We start from the raw sequence: 6,223 nt of genomic DNA, 5'->3' as shown, positions 1-6,223 counted from the left end.
TGTTGCCAGAGGGAAAGGCAGGGGAAAGAAGCTGCACACAGCTAGTTCCCAAGAGCAGAAGTCCTCCCCTGCGTCTGCTAAGTCCACCGTATGCTGCTGGGGCTTCCCGGGGGGAGGCAGATCTAGTGGGGGCTCGTCTTCGGTTTTTCAGCCACGTCTGGGTTCACTCGCAGGTGGATCCCTGGGCATTAGAGATTGTTTCTCAAGGATACAGGCTGGAATTCGAAGACTTGCCTCCTCGCCGGTTTTTCAAATCGGCTCTGCCGGCTTCCCCGTCAGAGAGGGAGCTACTGTTGGCAGCAATCCAAAAATTGTATATTCAACAGGTGATTGTCACAGTTTCTCATCTCCAGCAAGGAGAGGGATATTACTCAACCCTGTTTGTGGTCCCGAAACCGGACGGTTCGGTCAGACCCATTTTAAACCTAAAATCCTTGAACCTGTACTTGAAGAGGTTCAAGTTCAAAATGGAATCACTCAGGGCGGTCATCGCCAGCCTGGAGGGGGGGATTGGATGGTGTCCCTGGACATAAAGGATGCTTACCTTCATGTTCCGGTATTTCCCCCTCATCAGGCGTTCCTGAGATTTGCAGTGCAGGACTGTCACTACCAATTTCAGACGTTGCCGTTTGGGCTTTCCACGGCCCCGAGAATTTTCACCAAGGTAATGGCGGAAATGATGGTGCTCCTGCGCAGGCAGGGGGTCACAATTATCCCATACTTGGACGATCTCCTCATAAAGGCGAGATCTCGGGAGAAGTTGCTGGATAGCATGTCTCTGTCCATGAAGACGTTGCAGTTACACGGCTGGATTCTCAATATACCGAAGTCCCAGCTAGTCCCTACAACGCGTCTGACTTTTTTGGGCCTGATTCTAGACACAGACCAGAAAAAGGTTTTTCTTCCGATCGAAAAGGTTCAGGAGCTCATAGCCCTGGTCAGGAACCTATTAAAACCAAAATAGGTTTCAGTGCATCATTGCACGCGGGTCCTGGGGAAGATGGTGGCTTGATACGAGGCCATCCCTTTCGGCAGGTTCCATGCGAGGACTTTTCAATGGGACCTCTTGGACAAGTGGTCCGGGTCCCATTTACAAATGCATCGAAGGATCACCCTGTCTCCCAGGACCAGGGTATCTCTCCTGTGGTGGCTGCACAGTGCTCACCTACTAGAGGGTCGCAGGTTCGGCATTCAGGACTGGGTCCTGGTGACCACGGACGCAAGCCTCCGAGGCTGGGGAGCAGTCACACTGGGAAGAAATTTCCAAGGTCTCTGGTCAAATGTAGAGACTTGTCTCCACATCAACGTCCTGGAGTTGAGGGCCATATACAACGCCCTGCGTCAAGCGGAGGAATTGCTTCGGGAAAAAACGGTTCTGATTCAGTCAGACAATGTCACGGCAGTGGCTCATATAAACCGCCAAGGCGGAACAAGGAGCAGAGTGGCCATGGCAGAAGCGACCAGGATTCTACTCTGGGCGGAAGGCCATGTAAGCGCGCTATCAGCAGTGTTCATCCCGAGGGTGGACAACTGGGAGGCGGACTTCCTCAGCAGGCACGACCTGCATCCGGGAGAGTGGGGACTTCATCAAGAAGTCTTCGCACAGATCACGGGTCGGTGGGGACTGCCTCAAATAGACATGATGGCATCCCGTCTCAACAAAAAGCTAAAGCGGTATTGCGCCAGGTCAAGGGACCCTCAGGCGGTAGCGTTAGACGCTCTGGTGACACCTTGGGTGTTCAGATCGGTCTATGTGTTTCCTCCACTTCCTCTCATACCCAAAGTGTTGAGAATAATAATAATAAGCAGGGTCAGAACAATCCTCATTGTTCCAGATTGGCCAAGGAGGACTTGATATCCGGAGCTGCAAGAGTTGCTCACAGAAGATCCGTGGCCTCTTCCTCTAAGGCAGGACCTGCTGCGGCAGGGGCCCTGTCTGTTCCAAGACTTACCGCGGCTGCGTTTGACGGCATGGCGGTTGAACGCCGGATCCTAGCGGAAAAAGGGATTCCGGAGGAGGTCATTCCTACCTTGATCTAGGCTAGGAAAGACGTGACGTTGAAACATTATCACCGTATATGGCGAAAATATGTTTCTTGGTGTGAGGCCAGAGCTGCTCCTACGGAGGAGTTCCATTTGGGCCGTCTACTTCACTTCCTTCAAACAGGAGTGACTTTGGGCCTAAAATTAGGGTCCATAAAGGTCCAAATTTCGGCCTTATCCATTTTCTTTCAAAGAGAACTAGCCTCTCTTCCTGAAGTACAGACTTTTGTGAAGGGTGTGCTGCATATTCAGCCTCCCTTTGTGCCTCCGGTGGCGCCTTGGGATCTTAACATGGTGTTACGTTTCCTCAAGTCACCTTGGTTTGAACCACTCAAAACTGTGGAGTTGAAATACCTCACGTGGAAAGTAGTCATGTTGTTGGCATTAGCTTCGGCAAGACGTGTTTCAGAATTGGCGGCTTTATCACATAAAAGCCCATACTTGGTTTTTCACGTGGATAGGGCAGAGTTGAGGACTCGTCCTCACTTTCTGCCAAAAGTGGTCTCATCTTTTCATGTGAACCAACCTATTGTCGTGCCTGTGGCTACACAGGACTTGGAGGATTCCGAGTCCCTGGATGTGGTCAGGGCTTTGAAGATTTATGTGACCAGAACGGCTAGAATCAGGAAGACTGAAGCTCTGTTTGTTCTGTATGCGGCCAACAAGGTTGGCGCTCCTGCTTCAAAGCAGACTATTGCTCGCTGGATCTGTAACACGATTCAGCAGGCGCATTCTACGGCAGGTTTGCCATTGCCTAAATCGGTTAAGGCCCATTCCACTAGGAAAGTGGGCTTTTCTTGGGTGGCTGCCTGAGGGGTCTCGGCATTACAGTTGTGCCGAGCAGCTACTTGGTCGGGGTCTAACACCTTTGCAAAGTTCTATAAGTTTGATACCCTGGCTGAGGAGGACTTCCTGTTTGCTCAATCGGTGCTGCAGAGTCATCCGCACTCTCCCGCCCGTTTGGGAGCTTTGGTATAATCCCCATGGTCCTTACGGAGTCCCAGCATCCTCAAGGACGTTAGAGAAAATAAGATTTTACTGACCGGTAAATCTATTTCTCGTAGTCCGTAGAGGATGCTGGGCGCCCGTCCCAAGTGCGGACTTCTTCTGCAAGACTTGTATATAGTTGTTGCTTACATAAGGGTTATGTTATAGTTTATCGGTTGAACCGAGGCTATGTTGTTGTTTATACTGTTGACTGGGTAGTGTATCACAAGTTATACGGTGTGATTGGTGTGGCTGGTATGGATCTCGCCCTTAGATTTACAAAAATCCTTCCTCGTACTGTCCATCTCCTCTGGGCACAGTTTCCCTAACTGAGGTCTGGAGGAGGGGCATAGAGGGAGGAGCCAGTGCACTCCCAGAGTCCAAAGCTTTCTTAAAGTGCCCTATCTCCTGCGGAGCCCGTCTATTCCCCATGGTCCTTACGGAGTCCCATTATCCTCTACGGACTACGAGAAATAGATTTACCGGTAAGTAAAATCTTATTTTAATACCTACCGGTAAATCCTTTTCTCTTAGTCCGTAGAGGATGCTGGGGACACTTCAAGAACCATGGGGTATAGACGGGATCCGCAGGAGACATGGGCACTTTAAGACTTTCAAATGGTGTGATCTGGCTCCTCCCTCTATGCCCCTCCTGCAGACTCCAATTTAAGGAACTGTGCCCAGGGAGACGGACATTTCGAGGAAGGAATTTATTGTTAAACCACGGTGAGCATCTTACCAGCTCACACCTCAAGCATGCCGCCGAACATGGCATTCAACAGAACACAAGCCAACGGCATGAAGAATTTGCAGCAATATTGCTGACAAAAATTATAACACAACCTGTGTGTAACCACAACCAATAACTGCAGATACAGTACGCACCGGGACGGGCGCCCAGCATCCTCTACGGACTAAGAGAAAAGGATTTACCGGTAGGTATTAAAATCCTGTTTTCTCATACGTCCTAGAGGATGCTGGGGACACTTCAAGAACCATGGGGTTATACCAAAGCTCTAGAACGGGCGGGAGAGTGCAGACGACTGCAGCACTGATTGACCAAACATGAGGTCCTCAACAGCCAGGGTATCAAACTTGTAAAGTTCCTCAAAAGTGTTTGAACCCGACCAAGTAGCTGCTCGGCAGAGTTGTAATGCCGAGACCCCCTGGGCAGCCGCCCAGGATGCACCCACCATTTTGGTAGAGTGGGCTTTCACTGATTTCGTTAACGGCAATCCAGCCGTAGAATGAGCCTGCTGAATTGTATGACAGATCCAGCACGCACTAGTCTGCTTGGAAACAGGATTTCCAATCTTGTTGGAAGCATACAGGACAAACAGAGCTTCTGTTTTCCTAAGTGGAGCCATTCTGGTGACATAAATCTTTAAAGCCCTGACAACATCGAGAGATTTTTATTCCTCAAAGGCGTCAGTAGCCACCGGCACCACAATAGGCTGGTTCATGTGGAACGATGAAAACCACCCTTGGCAGAAATTGTTGAGGAGTCCTCAACTCTGCTCTATCTTCATGTAAGATTAAATAAGGACTCTTGTGAGACCACGCCGCTAACTCAGACACCGGCTTTGCAGATGCTAAGGCCAATGACATGACCACTTTTCAAGTGAGAAATTTCAACTCCACCTGTAAAGGATCAAACCAATGTGATTGAAGAAACTGCAACACCACATTAAGATCCCATGGTGCCACTGGGGCACAAATGGAGGTTGGATATGCAAAACGCCTTTCACGAAAGTCTGAACTTCTGGAAAGGAGGCCAATTGATTTTGAAAGAAAACCGATAAGGCCGAAATTTGTACTTTAATCGAGCCTAACTTTAGGCCTGCATCCACACCTGCTTGCAGAAACTGGAGAAAACGCCGTAGCTGAAATTCTTCCGTAGGAGCCTTCTTGGATTTACAACAAGACACATATTTTCTTCAAATACGGTGATAATGTTTTGACGTTACTCCTTTCGTAGCTTGAACAAGTGAAGGAATGACTTCACTGGGAATACCCGTTTGGGCTAGGATCCAGCGTACAACCACCAAGCCGTCAAACGTAGCCGCAGTAAGTCGTGATATACGCACGGCCCCTGCTGTAACAGATTCTCTTGTAGAGGAAGAGGCCAGGGATCTCCTATGAGTAATTCCTGAAGACCAGGATACCAAGCATTCCTTGGTCAATCCGGAACAATGAGGATCGCCTGAACCTTTGTTCTTCTTATGATCTTTAGCACCTTCAGAACGAGTGGAAGCGGAGGGAACACATACACCGACTGAAACACCCATGGTGTCACTAGTGCATCCACTTCTATTACTTGAGAGTCCCTCGACCTGGAACAACCTCTCTGAAGCTTCTTGTTGAGACGAGACGCCACCACGTCTATTTGAGGAATTCCCCAAATAGTTGTCACTTCTGTGAAGACCTCATGATGAAAACTCGACTCTCCTGGATGGAGAACGTTTCTGCTGAGGAAGTCTGCTTCCCAGTTGTCCACTCATGGAACGAACATCGCTGACAGAGCGCTTGTATGTTTTGTCGCCCAGCTAAAAATCCTTTTGGCTGCTTTCATTGCCGGTCCGTTTTTCGTTTGTAGAAAACTGTTGTAAACGGCCCTTAACTGTAGACCTTTTATGTGGTGACAAGTTTACTAACTTGACCATCTTCCTTGGAAGTTTTTCCCCCTGTGTGACTGCTCCCCAGCCTTGGAGGCATTCATCCGTTGTTACTAGGATCCAGTTCTGGATCTCGACCCTGCGCCCCTCTAGGAAGTGAGAACAGCGCAGCCACCACAGGAGTGAGATTCTGGCCTTGAAAAACAGGATTATCCTAGGTGGGAACCGGACCACTTGTCCAACAGGTCCCACGAGGAAAACCTTGGCATGGAACCTGCCAACTGAATGGCCTCGTAAGTCGCAACCATCTTTTATAGCAAACAAATGCATGATGGATTGACACTGTTGCAGGTCTGACCATACTCTGGATCTTCAGAGCCTCTACCACTGGAAGAAAACAAAACTCTCCTTAGTTCTGTATCTAGTAATTATTCCCAAAACTGACAACCGCGTCGTTGGGACCAACAGTGATTCTGGCAAGTTCAAGATCCAATCATGTTGTTGAAGAACTGTCAGAGAGAGTGCAACTGGTTTCTTGATCTCGCCGTAATCAGGAGACCGTACGGAATAACTGTGAC

Source organism: Pseudophryne corroboree, chromosome 9, assembly GCF_028390025.1.
Source record: "Pseudophryne corroboree isolate aPseCor3 chromosome 9, aPseCor3.hap2, whole genome shotgun sequence".
NCBI lineage: Eukaryota > Metazoa > Chordata > Amphibia > Anura > Myobatrachidae > Pseudophryne > Pseudophryne corroboree.
Note: the sequence above shows the minus strand (reverse complement) of the source record.